The sequence below is a fragment of the Leopardus geoffroyi genome, chromosome A3, assembly GCF_018350155.1.
Source record: "Leopardus geoffroyi isolate Oge1 chromosome A3, O.geoffroyi_Oge1_pat1.0, whole genome shotgun sequence".
In the NCBI taxonomy this organism is placed as follows: domain Eukaryota; kingdom Metazoa; phylum Chordata; class Mammalia; order Carnivora; family Felidae; genus Leopardus; species Leopardus geoffroyi.
The window spans coordinates 22,957,191-22,972,421 of NC_059336.1; the positions used below are offsets into that span (position 1 = coordinate 22,957,191).

The 15,231-nt window shown below is 49.7% G+C and overlaps 1 protein-coding gene across 8 annotated transcripts in view; it reads right to left on the reverse strand.

The window, feature by feature from the left end:
- DLGAP4 (DLG associated protein 4) overlaps positions 1-15,231 on the reverse strand; it is a 199,590-nt gene that overhangs the window by 91,012 nt on the left and 93,347 nt on the right. Inside the window, exon 3 of one of the 8 annotated variants that reach the window (XM_045444701.1) lies at positions 7,974-8,121. The exons of the other annotated variants lie outside the window; for them this stretch is intronic. The gene's annotated coding sequence lies outside the window, so the exon portion shown is untranslated. The remainder of the gene's footprint in view (positions 1-7,973; positions 8,122-15,231) is intronic. 8 annotated transcript variants of the gene reach the window in all.

Genomic DNA, 15,231 nt, shown 5'->3' on the forward strand with positions numbered 1-15,231 from the left:
CATGTGGCAAGTGGCTACTGTATTGGACAGTATAGTTCTAGAACTTCAAACGCACCTCCAGGAAGAAATCTCCTCCATCTCCCCCTATTAAAGCTGGGGGGTCCAAGATACTCTCTTCTAATGTCTTGTCCACATTTTTTAGTTGGAAACTTAATTCACTGATTTTATGATCTTTTATATTCTAATAAATGTGTCATTGGAAAGGCTAGACATTTCCCCCTGAGTACCTATTTGGCTGCATCTCACAGATTTTATTTCCCCACAGGTTTTTTTTCTCCTCTTTTTAAAAAAACTGAGGTGAAAATCACATAACATAATATTAGTCATTTTAAAGTGTATAATTCAGTGACATTCAGTACATTCACAGTGCTGTGTAACCACTACCTCCATATAGTTCCAAAATATTTTCATAACCCAAAAGAAAATCCAGTCCCCAGTGAGCAGTCCCTGCTCCGTCCTTCTCCTGGCCCCTGGCAGCTGAGCCACCCAGACACCCCCCACCTTTAAAAACATTTTTTTTAATTCTGTTTAACTTTTTGAGGAAATCCCAAACTGTTTCCCATAGTGGCCCCACCATTTTACATTCCTAACAGTAATGTATGGGTTCCAATTTCTCTACCTCCTCACCCACAGTTATTTTGCTTTTTTTTTTTTTTTTTTTTTAATTATACCCATCTTAGTAGGTATGAATTGGTATCTCGTTGTGGTCTTGATTTGCATTTCCCTGATGACTAATGACGTTGAGAATTTTTTCATGTGTTTATTGGCAATTTGCATATCTTCTTTGGAGAAATGTCTATTTAAGACTTTTGCTCATTTTAAAATTGGATGATTTGTCACTTTTGTGGTTGAGTTGTAGGAGTTCTTTATATATTCTGGATATTAAACCCTTATCAGATATATGATTTGCAACTGTCTTCTCCCGTTCTGTCCCTATAGATTTAAGTTTGTGTGTGTGTGTTTTTAAATATTTATTTATTTTGAGTAAGAGAGAGCAGAGAGAGAGAGAGAGAGAGAGAGAGAGTGTGTGTGTGTGTATGTGTGCAGGTGCAGGGGAGGGGTAGAGAGAGAATCCCAAGCAGGCTCCATGCTGTCAGCACAGAGCTTGAGGCAGGACTCGAACTCACAAACTGTGAGATCATGACCTGAGTGGAAATCAAGAGTGGGACGTTCAACCAACTGAGCCACCCAGATGCCCCTCCCTACAGGTTTTAAATAGGTAGTATTTTTCAACTTTCCCTAGGCTAGCCACTCACCCTTTCCTTGCCCATTAGCACTGATGCCCTCCCTTCCCCCCAGCATCCCCTGGCCTGTCAGTTCCACCATGAGTCCATGTTCCCACAACCTCCTTGTGGGCAAGGACTGGTTCTACTCATCTGGGGGACAGAGGAACGAGAAACAATCTGGAGATGGACACGTAGTGGAAGCTATGATGGCCGCCCACGATTGAGGCACTTACATCTCCAGCTGCCAAGAGCACTGGCTGCTTACAGTTCACACGGGGTACCTGGTACCTACTAGGACTTGCTCTCAGCTAAAGGGAGATGCCTTACCCAAGGTTACACTCCTTCTCGGAGGAGCCAGCAGCCAGTAACTGGTTGATGTGCAGGCACCAAAGCTTGGCCTTCTTGCCCAATTCAGAACAACCCTGAAGGGCCACCCCAGCTCCAGAGCTGCCCATGGGGTCAGCAGAGGCCTTTGTTGTAACTACATCTCCATTCAACTCCTCCCTCTGCCCAGTCCTGTGCTCCTCACCTCAGAGTCAGTTTCCTGGGGAATCTGACCCTAAGACAGGACATAACTGGGTTCTACTGCTTTCCCTCCTCACCGAGGGACATTCAGCAATTTAATCACTCCCCCTAGGCCTCAGTTTCCTCTTCAATAACATGGGGAAGAGGATCCTTACTTTTCAAGAATAGCATGAGGATTAATCGTGATATCATATGGGAAGCATCTGGCACTTAGGGCTCAATAAACATCAGTCATACTCCCCTCCTCACCTCATTGCACTTCCTGGGGACAGGCCAATGCTTCCAGTATAGAGATGCTACATAGCATCATGGCAAGTGCAGGCACCTGTACCTGCATTCACATCCTGGCTCTACTCTTGCTGCAACCTTGGACTGGTCACTCCGGGCCTCAGTTTCCACCTCTAGGAAGCGGGGGTTTGAGTGAGGGTTATGTGGGCATCTGGTCATGCTGATTCCCTTTGAACACTCTTGGTCAGAGTTCCTGGGACACTGGGTACCAGCCCATCAGCCACCCAACGCCCAGGGGTGGCAGGAGCCTCACCTTGGGGAGGTCTTAAAATAGGCAGGCCTCGGCCTTGCAGGGGAAGCAGCTGGCTGCCTCACGCTGCCTTTGTCTCTGAGCTATACTTAGGCCCATCCGGGTGCCCATAATTATCTCTCATTAATATAAGCCTCATTGCCCTCACGGAAACATGAAGGAACCAGCGGAGCTGCTGCCTCCCTGGGAACACTCCCTGCTCTGTGGTGCAACCGTGTCTGCTGTCACTACCCTCATCTGCACACAGTGGGGGCTCCCTGCCCTACCCCAGCTCATTCTGGAGCCTGAGTTGGCCTGTGAGCTCAATTAGGGACAAGGCCAGGAACGGAACCCAGCATGACTCTTCCTGAAGCAAAACTTACCTGATTGCATCATTTCCCTAATCTAGGACCTTCTGTGGATCCTATTCTCTCCTCAGTTCAAATTCCTTGGCGAGGCAGTCAAGACCCTTGCTGATGTAACCCCAAACGCCCACATTAACAAGCCCACTTCCCCTCTTGACAGAGCTCCCATTAACCAGCCCAAATCTCTTACTATTTCCTACTTATATCTTCTGTATTTGGTGGTACCAGCAAGGCTGGTTTTGTCTAAGATTGAGTTAACAGAGATCGACAGTCGAAATGAAGGGAGGGGATAGTTCTTTTCAATGCTGAACCCTGTGGTTAAGAGATAGAGAACTAGAGCAGGGCACGGGAGGGTGAGCCAAGTGATGAAAGGCTGGAAATGATGTGGGTGGAATGGCAGAACATTCTGGGGATGTTCACAGCAGTCCACGGAGGACATAGCCACTGCCGTAGGCATGAAGGGAAGTGTGGAAGGAGAAGGAAGAATGGTTCTATGGAGCCTCCAGGGCCTTGGTATTGCCTGGGGCAGGGATGGAGGTGGAGGTAGGCTGTGTTACACTGTGACTTCATCTCTGGGTGCCCCTCCCATTCTCCTCCTCCATTCCTTGCCACACGTGCACTATCTCTTGCTGGCTTCTCCTCCTCTGACCTCTGAGTGCTAGAGGAACTGGGTGCTCTTTGCTTCTCTCTACCCTCTCTCTCCTGCTGATCTCATCCAGACTCATGGCTTTAAACACCACCTATATCTGACAACTCCTAAATTTACTTCTTCCGCCAGTCTCTCTCAAACACCAGACACCTATCTCTGCCTCCCTGACATCTTGCCCTGGATGTCTGACAGGTCCAAAATCGAATGCCTCATCTCCCACCCACCCCAACCTGTTCCTCCCACAGTCTACCCCAATTCTGCTCATGACAACACCATCCTCCTGCTCACTCAGGTCAGAAACCTCAGGATCATCCTTGACTCCACTTTCTCCTACCCCTATACCCCATCAAACAGCAAACCCTTCAAAACACTCCACCTTCAAGATATTCCAGAATCCCACCCTCGCAGCCCTGCCTAGGGTCAGGCCCCCATCGTCTCTCACCCAGACGACAAGACTCCCATGGCCCTTAGACTAAAAGCCAATCTTCTTACTCATCTTGTTTCTTCTTGCTTTTCCAACCTCATTTCCTGCCCTACTCCCTCGGGCCTCCATCCTGTTCCTTGAACACAGGTCATTAACTCCCATCTTGGGGCTCTTGCCCTGCCTGTGTGTCAGAAATGCTCTGTCCCCCTTAACACCACATGACTAGTCCTTTGCTTCATCAAGTCTCAGTGCACAGGCTACCTCTGCAGAGAGGTCAGCCCTGACCTCCATCAGGAGCAGCACCTCACCTGCCAGCCCTCTGCTGCATCGCCCAGATTTAGGTGTGACAGAGTTTGGAACAGCAGAGACAGGGTCTTTGTCACTGTTGTGTCACTAGCACCCAGCATGGGGTCTGGACACAGGAGAGGCTTATGCAGCTTTTGCTAAATCAAAGACTGGCAGAAGGTCTTGAGATATGCCTAGAAATGATGAAGACAGTGAGGTAGCTCCAGGATGGCGAGTCTTCAGCTCCAGCTAATCATAGCGATCATTTATTGAGTGCTTACTGTATACTAGGCGCTTCCCATATGTGAACTCACTGCAGCTCTCCTGGTGGGGATGAGCAGTACGCTCTGGTAGTCAGGCTCCAAATGCACCCCAGTGATCCCCATCTCCTGGAAGTCATGTTCCTGTGTATGCACCCCTTGCCACTCCCCTGCCGCAAGACGAGTCAGGGTTGACTAGATAACCAGTAGGATATTGTGAAAATGACCGAGTATGACTTCTGAGGTAGGTCAGAATGGACACTGCCTTGCTCTCTTGGATCACCAGCCTTGGGGGAAGCCAGCCACCACGTTGTAAGGACACTAAGCAGCCCTAAGGAGAGGTCCACATGGGGAGGAACTGAGGCCTGCCGACAGCCAGCACTAACTGCAGAGCCGTGTGACAAGCCATCTTGGAAGCAAATCCTAAGCCCCCAGTTAGGACCCGGGATGAGAACAGCCCAGGCCAACAACTTGACTGGAACCTCACGATTGTCGCTGGGCCAGAACCACCCACTGAGGCTGCTCCTGGGTCCCCGACTCTTAGAAACTGTGTGAGATAATACACATATATTGTTTTAAGCCACTGGCAAGTGTTGGTATAATTTTTAATGCAGAAATAAGTAATAAGCCCACGAGAAAAAGCACCTCAAATGGCTAAAGTCAATTGCCCTAGGCCCCTCAGCTGAAGGGGGGAGGGTGGGCCCTGGTGTGAATCAATCTGACTCCTGAGGCCACATTCCATGGCTTTGCCCACAAGGCTGAGGTTCCAGGATCCTTTTCATCTATGACAGCTCCGTTATGCTGATGAATTCAGGGTCCGAATTGCTCCCAGCCTAAGTCTGTGTCCATAGCAACTGTTTGAAAAGCGTAACATTCAATCAACTGGTTGTTGGTCAATAAGAGAGCAGGCAATGGCTCCAGCTGCTCAGGACATATGGCCGACATTGTCCCCACTGTCCTCAGAGCAAGGGCTTCCTCCTCTGCTTGAAGCTGAATTCCTGTGCTGCCCATCCTGACGGTGAACTCCGAGGGGCACAGATTTGGGGCTGAGGGGTTCTGTGGTGACAGGCTGCTTCCAGGCCTCTCTGACACCACACCCCATTTAAACCTGCCTAGGCTCAGCTGAGGCTCCAGAGGTCACAGACCAACCTTGCCCCAGCCCCGCCCCCAGTGCTCATCTTTGTGTGGTAGATATGGAAAAAACAGAAGGACACAGGCCTAGACCCACAGAACAAAGGGACGATAGAGGCAGAACCAGAGTCAAAAACCCATAGAATCACTTTACCCAGTTCCCTTAAACTCCTTCAAGGTCTCCCCTTGCCCTCAGGCAAAACTCCAGCCTCCTCCTACTGACTCAGCCACCCTTGGCCTCCTCATTTGTTATTTCTCCAGCATCCCCAGCTCTTTCCTGCCACAGGGTTTTTACACATGCTGTTCCCTCTGCCTGAACATTTTTTCCTTTCAACTCTTCACATATCTGGCTGCTTCTGTTGATTTGAGTTTCCGCTCAAACATCACCTCCAAGGGCTCTTTCCCTGACTCTTGTGTCTAAGATGGTTCCCCCATCCCACCCTACTTTCTCTCTTGACCCCCTTCTTGATTTCCTTCAAGGCACTTCTCAGGCACTTCTTATTCTGCTTGGTTCCTTGTGCACTTGATTAATATCCATCTCTTCATGGTCTGTGGGCTCTGAGATTGATGGGAAGGGCGGGGAGACCAGGTCTGTTTCATTTTCCATGCTATCGCTGGTACTAAGGACAGAGTCATCACCAAGGAGGCGCACCACAGCAGCTGCTAAATGAATGGGGTAGTCAGAGCCTCAGAGGCAGAGGCACTGGAGAGAACTGGAGCTGCCCAATGGAAGAGAAGGTTGTTGACTGTCAGGCTGTCCCATACCCCTTTCTTGCTTCTTCTCCATGTCTGGGGCCCAAATGGCTGGTCTGGTGTTTGTGTTTCTGTTCCCCAGAACCTTCTTGAAAAATGCTCTGTCCCTAGCCTCTTCCCCTGCTTAATACCTTTGAAGCTCAGAAGAGATATCCCTTCCTCCAAGAAGTCTTCCTTGGTCTTGCAGATGGGGGTAGGGTAAGGCCTTCTCTGAGTTCCCCTCTGATGGGAGCTACCACCCTAAGGACTGACAGATGGCCCCAACTGTCTCTGTACCAGAATCAGGACCCAGCACAGAGCTGACACTCATAAATGTTCATGCATGAAGATGATGACATACATCCTGGTTTGCCCAGGTTCCACCTGTTGCTCTGCAGTCCCTGATGGCTAGTGCCCTGTTTCATTCTCAAAAATGTCATGATTTAGATGACGAATTATATGCTCACCCATGCAAGAAGGAACATGGGTCTGTTGCTGAGATGGAGCAAATGAGGTCTGGTCTGAGATTCTTCTCTGGATTTCCAAGCCAAGACTGCCTCAATCTCAATCCATAGGAATCAGATCACCCTGCCCTCACCTAGGTAGGAAAAAACTGACTGGGGGAGATGAGAGGGTGATGATCACAACTGCCTCCCTCCCCTCTACCTCCAGACCTCACCCAGGGGCCACCACCAGACACTCCGGGCCTCAATGCCTTGTTCCAGTCACTCCCTGCAGTGGCCCCAGGAAGGGCTGAGGACAGACCTCCCCCCACCCCCAGGCAGTGCAGTATGGAGGCTATGAATATGGGCTCTGGAACAAGCCTCCTCAAGTCTGAATCCTGGTGTTGTGTGTGCCTGAGCCAGTTACTGAACCTCCCTGAGTCCAGTGTCCTCCAGAGGCTGTCGGCTGAGATAAATGAGTTAATATAGACAGATGGCTTCACACAGTACCTGTCACACAGTGAGTATTCTACAAGTATTCTCTGTTGCTATCCTTATCAAAAGGACCCACCATGGGCAACAGGGCTGGGCTCCATCCCTGTTCAGCCACTTGGAAGTTCAGAGAGGGGATGGAGCTTGGCCTGGATCACACAGCATGTTGGCTGCAACTGGGATCTGAAGCCAGGCTTCTGGACTCCTAGGCCAGTGTTCTCTGGAGGTGTCAAACAAATAAGGGGTGGGTGTGTTCTGGGCTGTGGGCACTTTCTAAGTGGCCCTCACATTTCCTCATGTCCCCAGAGCCTAACCGTCTAAACCTGCTCTAACTATTTAATTAAACTTAGGGGCGCTTGGGTAGCTCAGTCTGTTAAGCGTCTAAATTCAGCTCAGGTCATGAGCTCACAGTTTGTGGGTTCAAGCCCCGTGTTGGGCTCTGTGCTGACAGCTCAGAGCCTGGAGCCTGCTTCGGATTTTGTATCTCCCTCTCTCTGTGCCCCTCCCCTGCTCTCTCTTTCTCTCTCTCTCTCAAAATAAATAAACATTAAAAAAAACAGCCTAAATACAAGTAAGTGAAAACTAAATTTAGTTTCTCAGTGCCACTAGCCACATTTCCACTGCTCAATGGCCACATCTGGTCAGTGGCTACCATATGCAGAGTGCAATACAGACCATTTCCATCGGCACAGATAGCACTATGGGACAGTACTGGCCTAGAACTTGATCGCTGCACATGGTGTTGCCCGTGATGCTTACATGGGACTGGAGGGGATAGCAATGGGGTCTTACACTCTGCAGTCCCCAAAGAGCCTCTCTCAAGCCTATGAATTGTGGAATGTTCAGCACCAAACCTGTAGTATCTTGTCCATGCTTCTCATGCTGCACTTTGCTGACTAGGCTCCAGCAGGGCCTGGGACTCACACAAGGTCACACAGCAGGTGGAGGCTGCAAGGGGCTCAGGTCTCCTGACTCTGTGCTTGCGGTGCCCTAGCACCCCACTGCTCAGGCTGGAGAATCAGTAGTCAGGCCACGTTTGGCAGAGATGCTGGTCAACAGGAATGAGTTTTTGCTGATGAAAAAGAAGAAAAATACTGCCCTGGGATGATCGTGGGGGACAGCTGGCCACAGCCTCAGAGCGAGTTGCCCATCAGCCCCATGCATAGCTCCCCAGGTCACACTGGATGACTATAGGGCTGGGAAGGGGACAGAGGCGAGGCTCATCCATCTTCTCCCTTTCCCATTCTAGTAAGATCTCGAAGGACCTCAATAATCCCCTTGGCTGCCATTTATTTATTTATTTATTTTGTCAGTACTTTAGCTTTATTAATTAGCTGTTAGCCCGTAACAATAACAATTGTTGTGGTGGCGCAGTAGAGAAGCTTTGCCTTGACTATCCAGTAGTGCTGAAGAGTCAGTTACCTGTACAGTGACTCTATCCTGTTTTGAGAGCTCTGGTCTGCTAGGTATATCATGAGACGCAGCCTAAGCACTCCCCACCTAGCCACCTCCCTAACACAAACCTTAGTAAATGGTTTACTAACAGACTGCAATAAAGTGAGCCTCAAATCTCTATGTTCCCTATAGAAACTGGGAGCCCTCACCAAGAAAGCCCTGTAATTTACATGTTCATGGCTCCCCAAGGCAGGGATTCCTCAGTCCTGTCTGCACATTGGAATAACCTAGGGTGTTTGGCTGCCATTCAAAGCAATATTTGTTGTTGTGCTCATGGGGGCTGAGACCCTGGCTGACTCACTGTGTGGTCCCAGGCAGGTCACCTTCCCTTCCTTGGATTTCTCATTTGGAAAGTGGACATGATTATCTCAACTGCGTGGGGTCCCTGTGAGGGGATAAATGGGACTAGTTGAATGGAAGGGTGTTTGTCCACCAGGAAGTGCTAAGGGAGGAAGTGAGCAGGTGTTGGATTTCATCTGACTTGGGCTGGAATCCAGCTCCACCCCTTCCCAGGCATGTGACCTCGTGCAGGTTAGTAGGCTTCTCTTAGCCTCAGTTTCTTCACCTGAGAAGAATGGACGAGCTAAGTCACTTGCTATACAATGGACTATTAGTCAGCCATAAAAAAGAATGAGGTGCTGATGCATGGTACAGCCACTGTATGGTTCCTTTATAGGAAATGTCCAGAATAGGTAAAATAATAGGACAGAAAGTGGGTTAGTGGTTGCTGGGGGCTAGGAGGAGGGGGAGTGAGGAATGACTTAAGTAGGTACTAGATCATTGTTGGGGGTGATAAAAGAGTTCTAGAAAGAGACATTGGTGACAGCTGACAACATTGTGGATGTATTTAATGCCACTGCATTGTACATTTTTAAGTGGTTAGAATGGTCAATTTGGTTAAAATGTGTGTTTCCTACCACAACTAAAAAAATTAAGATAGTTAACTTGTAGGATATTTATAAGATTCAGCAGGAGTCTGTAGAGGACCTAGTAAAGTTTCTGGTCAGTGCTCCATAAAGAGGAGCTGTGGTTGTTACATGAATTCCCAAAAGCCTTTTAAGACCTTTCTGAAGCTTATTTGTCCAGTGCTTCCTATGTATACGTTAGCACTTTCTATTAATTGTCTTGTTGAATCCTCAAATCAGCCCTGTGAAGTGCATCCTCCCATTGGCCCCATTTTATAGAGGGAGAGTTGAGGCACTGAAGGACGTGACTTGCTCAAGGTCACATAGGCAGGATTTGAACCCAGGCAGTTTGGCTCCAGAGTCCGTGCTTCCAGTCACCTCCCTGAGCTACTTCTTAGCTTTCAGGTAACAACGTCCCATCTGTCACCAACTCCCAGGACCCTGGGCTGCGGTCAGGGGACACAACCTCTAACCGCCTGCTCACCACCACCTTCCTAGGAGAGAACTATTAGGGGAAGGTTGTCCAGGGGACACACTGCCCTACTCTCTGGCCTCACAACTCTGAATGTGGGGCAGGCAGGCTCTGGAGGACACCTGCCCTGGCCTGTTTCATTCTGGCCCTCACTGAGGGACCATCCTGGAAGGTTGTGTTGGCAAACAGCAGAACAAAATGGTCAGAATGCCACCAGCACATTTAATTCAATTCCTCCAACATTTATGGGCCTGCTTTGTGACTCAGACGGTTCCAGCCCTTAAAGATCAGGCGGCCAAGTGCAGGAGGCAGAAATACACATAGCAATTAGAAAACACATAAAAATAAATTCCAGGAAATGCCAAAGACAGGGTGAGCAACCCAGTGAAAGGAAGGATCAATACTTGCTGGAGCACCAGGAAGGCTCCCTAGAGGAGGTGGCATTTTAGCAAGCTCTCTGAAGACAGGTTCAACAGATAAAGGTATAGGGAAGAACATTTCATAAAAGAGGAAGGCATCGACAAATCAAGGTCAGAGGTGAGAGCTGGGGCAGTGCTGGAAAAAATATCAAGTTGTTCATGTGGCAAGGGTGGGCTTTGAGAGGGAAGGAGAAGCAGATGTCAGGGTTCAGATCATGGAGGGCTTTGGTGGACCCCAAAGATTTAAACTGTAGGCCACCTGCCATCGAAATAGAGCAGGGCCTCTGAGGCCACTAGCACCAGCAATCCCACTTCCAAGAATTATCCAGCAGCCTTGCCTTATGCCCGTGGGAAATGGGGGTGCAAAGAGTTCTTCCTGAAAGAAGATATTTTGAAATCTTGGAAGAAAAATAGTTTGTACTAGCAAAAGTCTGAAAACAACCCAAATGTCCAGGAGGAGACTGGATAAGCAAATTAGGATCCAGTACACTATGGAATACTATGCAGCTGTAAAAAAAAAAAAAAGATAAGGTTGCTCTAAGTACTGACATGAAAGCTCTCCAAAATACACTGCTAAGTAAAAACAGCAGGGGGCAGAACAGGGTTATGGTATCTGTCTCAGTTTGGGCTCTCTCAGAAGCAGACCAGTAGCCAAGGATTTGAGTCTTTTTGGGAGGTGATTCTAGGAAGCACGGGGAGGGAGCAGGAAGCTAAACAAGGCAATAAAGGGTGCATTCCTAAACTATAGGCAAGTGAGCTCCATCCCCCCGGGGAACCCTGTTTGACAGGAGAACACGTAGCTCAGTTTCCCTGCTGAGGGCAAACGGAGCTGGGATGTGTGTATTCCTCTCCTCCTTCTGCACCTCTGAGGGCTGCCCTGGGGGCACTAACTCCCTGGCACTTCGCCCTCCCCATGTGGACTGAAAGAAAGCCCTCAGCTGGAGAGCTACAGGTGTTTCCAGAAGCAAGCAGTCAGCACCAACCAGACAGTGAGGGGAGGTGGTAGGAGTGGGCCTCCACAGCATCTGCCATGGAATGTACCAATTGTCTGTCTGGTACCAATCTGGTATCTGTGGAAGAGCACCCAGAACACCAGAAACAGGGTGGATGGAAGAAAGGGTGGGAGAGGAACTTTTTACTATGTTTTTTTTAGAATCAAAAACATAAGCCTTTTATTTTCAAATAATTTTGGATTATTATTACTCTTTGGTTGCAAAGAGTACAGAGTACAGAATGTTCCCCATGTAACCTTCACCCAGTTTCACCTAATGTTAACATTTTATGTAACAATGGTACATTTGTTATAACTAAGAAATTAATGTTGGTACATTACCATTAACTAAACTCCAGACTTTATTTGGAGCTCACCAATTCCATTAACATCCTTTCTCTGTTTCAGGATCCAATCCAGGAAACCACATTGCATTTAGTCTTCAGAATTTTGATCCATGTGGATATATTATCTATTCTAAAAATTTATTAAAAATAATAAACTGCAGGTAGGAGTCATCAAAGGCTTCTGAGCAGGTGTGAGCTGGCCCGAGGTCACTGGATGCCAGCGGAGAGGTGAGCCTGGGCTGTGCAAGTAGCACACAGCTCCCTGGTGCTGGCTGGTCCCTTTTCCCCAAAAGACAAGGGAAGGATGAAGCCTGTAGCAGAGGGTGTGGGGGTACTGCCCATATCCCCTGGGCACTCACCTCTATCTGAAAGGCCACCTCCCACAAGCACCTGTGACTCTGTCCAAAGGAGAGCTCAGCCTATGCACAAGGCAAACAGGAAATATGGGGGAGCTGATGCCCCTAAAAGTAGCCCTCGACCCTTGACGGATGGGGAGCTGGTGCATAAACACCTGGCCTCCTTACCCCTTGGGTGCTGGTAACCCTCAGTTGCATTCCACTCTGTCTCCCAGGGTCCCCAGTTGTGCACAGAAGTACCTGCCTAAATAATCCTTTACCCGTTCCCTTTCCTTCCCTTCCCCCCTCCCTAACAAGGCCTTCCTGGGATCACCTTCGAAAAGATCTCTCTGAAATCTCTGTCTCTGGGTCTTCAGGAAAACCCCACCCCCCCCCCCAACCTGATCCCTAGACTGTCAGTGCTCAGACCCCTGCCTCACCCCACTTCCACCCCAGCAGCTTCCCACCTGGAAGCCACACACACAGGGCCCTCTGGGGCTCCCTGAATACAACAGCTTCAGGTGCCTATGACTTTGCACATGCCGTTCCCTCTGTGTGAAATGGCCTCTCTCCTTGGTTGCCTGGGGACTCCTGCTCATCCCAGCAGCCCAGCCCGAGCGCCATCTCCTCTGTATTTCTCTGACCCTCGGGGGACACATAGTGAATTAGTCACCCCTCCAGCAAATCTGGAATCCTCTCTCCTGTGAGCATCTTGAGGGCAAGGATGCTCCTGAGTCTGATACACCTCACAGAGCCTGGTATATACTGCAGGTGCTTACACAGCAGGCTGGTGAACAAACAAACGAACACACAAATGAATGAATGAAAGAATGCAGGAAGATGTGAACAACCATTTAGGACCATTTGAAAGGGAACACCACTCACTGAGGGGCTATTGCACTAGCCCCTTTAAGACGTGGTATCATTTGATGCTCCCACACCTCTGAGTCTGAGTTATCAGTCATTCTGAATGAAAGATGAGGAAACTGAGGCTCAGAGGTGAGGGACTTGTCTGGTAAGTAGCAGGACTAGGATTCGAACGCAAGTCTATCAGATTCCTACAGGCTTTCCACTGTCACAGGCGCACCCCTGCCTGACCGCCCCCCCCCACCCCGGCCCAAACTGGAGCACAGAGCCTGGCTGGGCCCCTAACCTACAATATGAGCTCAGGCTGACCCCTGCTGCCTCTGAGCCTCAGTTTCCCCATCTGCACAATGTGGGGTTGGCTGGAATAGGAAGTCTTCAAGGTCTCTTACAGTTCACACAGTTTGGGATTCCAGGGTCTGCTAGCTGATTGCCCTAGGTAAAGGGGACCTAGTCCTGTTACCCTCTCTCTTAGGGATGGGAAACGGGGTCAGGCACAGTACATGGTAATTTCAAAGCTTGTTCAAGGTCAAGAACCATCCATGATATCTAAACATCGTGCTATGAGCCATGCTCCCCACTTTAAAGAGGAGAGTCAATGAGGGCTATCCCCCAGTTCCCCCCAACAGGTGCCCTGTCACCCCTTCCCAGTCCTGAGACCAAGACAAGCAGGACATCTGTGCCTTGTAGAGTAGAGGTGAATCATCTGGTGTGACTTCAAGGGTGAACACTTAACCTCCACCCAACCCCTTGCCAAGGCGAGGGGCTGAATGGAGGGACAAAGGGTAGAGCACCCCACTGTGTGGCCCCAGCTCCTAACAGCAATCTTCAGGAACTTCACAGTCGGAGCCAGTGGCCCCAGCCTCCTCATGGATGTCAATAATTTGCTTTGGTCATTGCCTCAGCACCTTCAAGGAAGCATCCCTGGGCTCCACAAGCTGTTCCTCCCTTGGGCCCTTCTCCCAGGGACCAGCCTGGCACAGTTTCTGGGTCCCGTTTGAGTCTTGATGTCCCAGTATAGGTTTGCCAACTTTGGGGTGCCCTCACTCCACCCTCTCCCTCTCTCCCACACTTGACAGGTCGCCAGGCAGTCCTAAGGACACCCTAATCCAGTCCTTGCCTCCCACCCCATATTCTCTGCACGAGTGGACCCCCATCAGCTCTGATCCAATGAGTCCCCAGTCCCCCCGCAGCCTCCCTGGCCCATCCACCATCATTATTAAAATAGCACATGCCCAGAATGTGTTAAAAAAAATAGCAAGTCTCCCTCCCACCTAGGCCCCCACCATGGGAATTTCTCCTGTGGTCTTCCAGAAATGGTCCATGCCTCCCTCGCATGTGTATACAATACTTACAATAACTAACACTCACGCAGCCTCACTATGTGTCAGACTCTGTTCCAAGCACTTTAAGCACAAACATTAACTCATTTCAACCTCCGGCAGCCCCATGACGTAGTTAACTACCATCGACACATCCACTTCACACATGAGGAGACTAAGGCGCCCACGATGAGCAAATTGCCCCAATGCCAGAGCTGGGATTTGAACCCAGGCCTTTCTAAGTCCAGAGTCCATGCTCTTAAACCACTCTAACACATTCTTGACTCCAATAACCTCCTCCTTCACTAAAGAGCCTACCTTGGCTGCCTTGCTCCCCCAACTGTCAGAGCTCTTTGCAATCCCGTGCACCCCCCCCACCCACTTCTGGGGCAGGATCTCCACCCCACGCCAGTGTTCGCTCTTCCCAGGCCACACTCCCTCTAGGCCATTGTTAGTGCCATTCCCTCTGCCTTGAATGCCCTTCTCCTCCCTGAGTCTGGAACAATGCCTGGCTCACACACCACCTGCTTCAGAGGCGCTTCCTGACCTGCGACTACCCCTCTGGCCTGTGACTCTGACGGCCGTCCCTTCCTCCAGGGAGCCCCTATGCCTTGCAAAGCCTGCTAGAGCACCTCTCTCGCTGTGCTGGAATGAGCTGTCAGTGTCCCCACTGGACTGGGAGCTCCCCACAAGTGGAGATGGCAGCTTACTCATTTTCATGTTTGCTTCATTCATTCTTTCCTTCAACAAATATTTGTAAACACAGGCCAGTGCTCACCAGCAGAGCTGTGTTGTGGGGGAGACCAACACAACACACAAAAACGCCATCTCTGCATGCCCATCCCTCTGCTCCCCTTACTCCACTCCACCCCCTCACACAGTCTCTCTAGAGAAGCTTTCAGAAAAATCTCTCTGGAAGGGGAGATGGATGAAACAGAATCCATCTTCTCAGAAGTGCAGGGATACAGCAATTACAGCCCACCAGCCCCAAGACACTGCCTTTGCCACATCAGAGGTGGCCTGGTGCCTAGAGATGGTGCCTTCTGGGGGAACATCTTGCAGCCTACCTTGG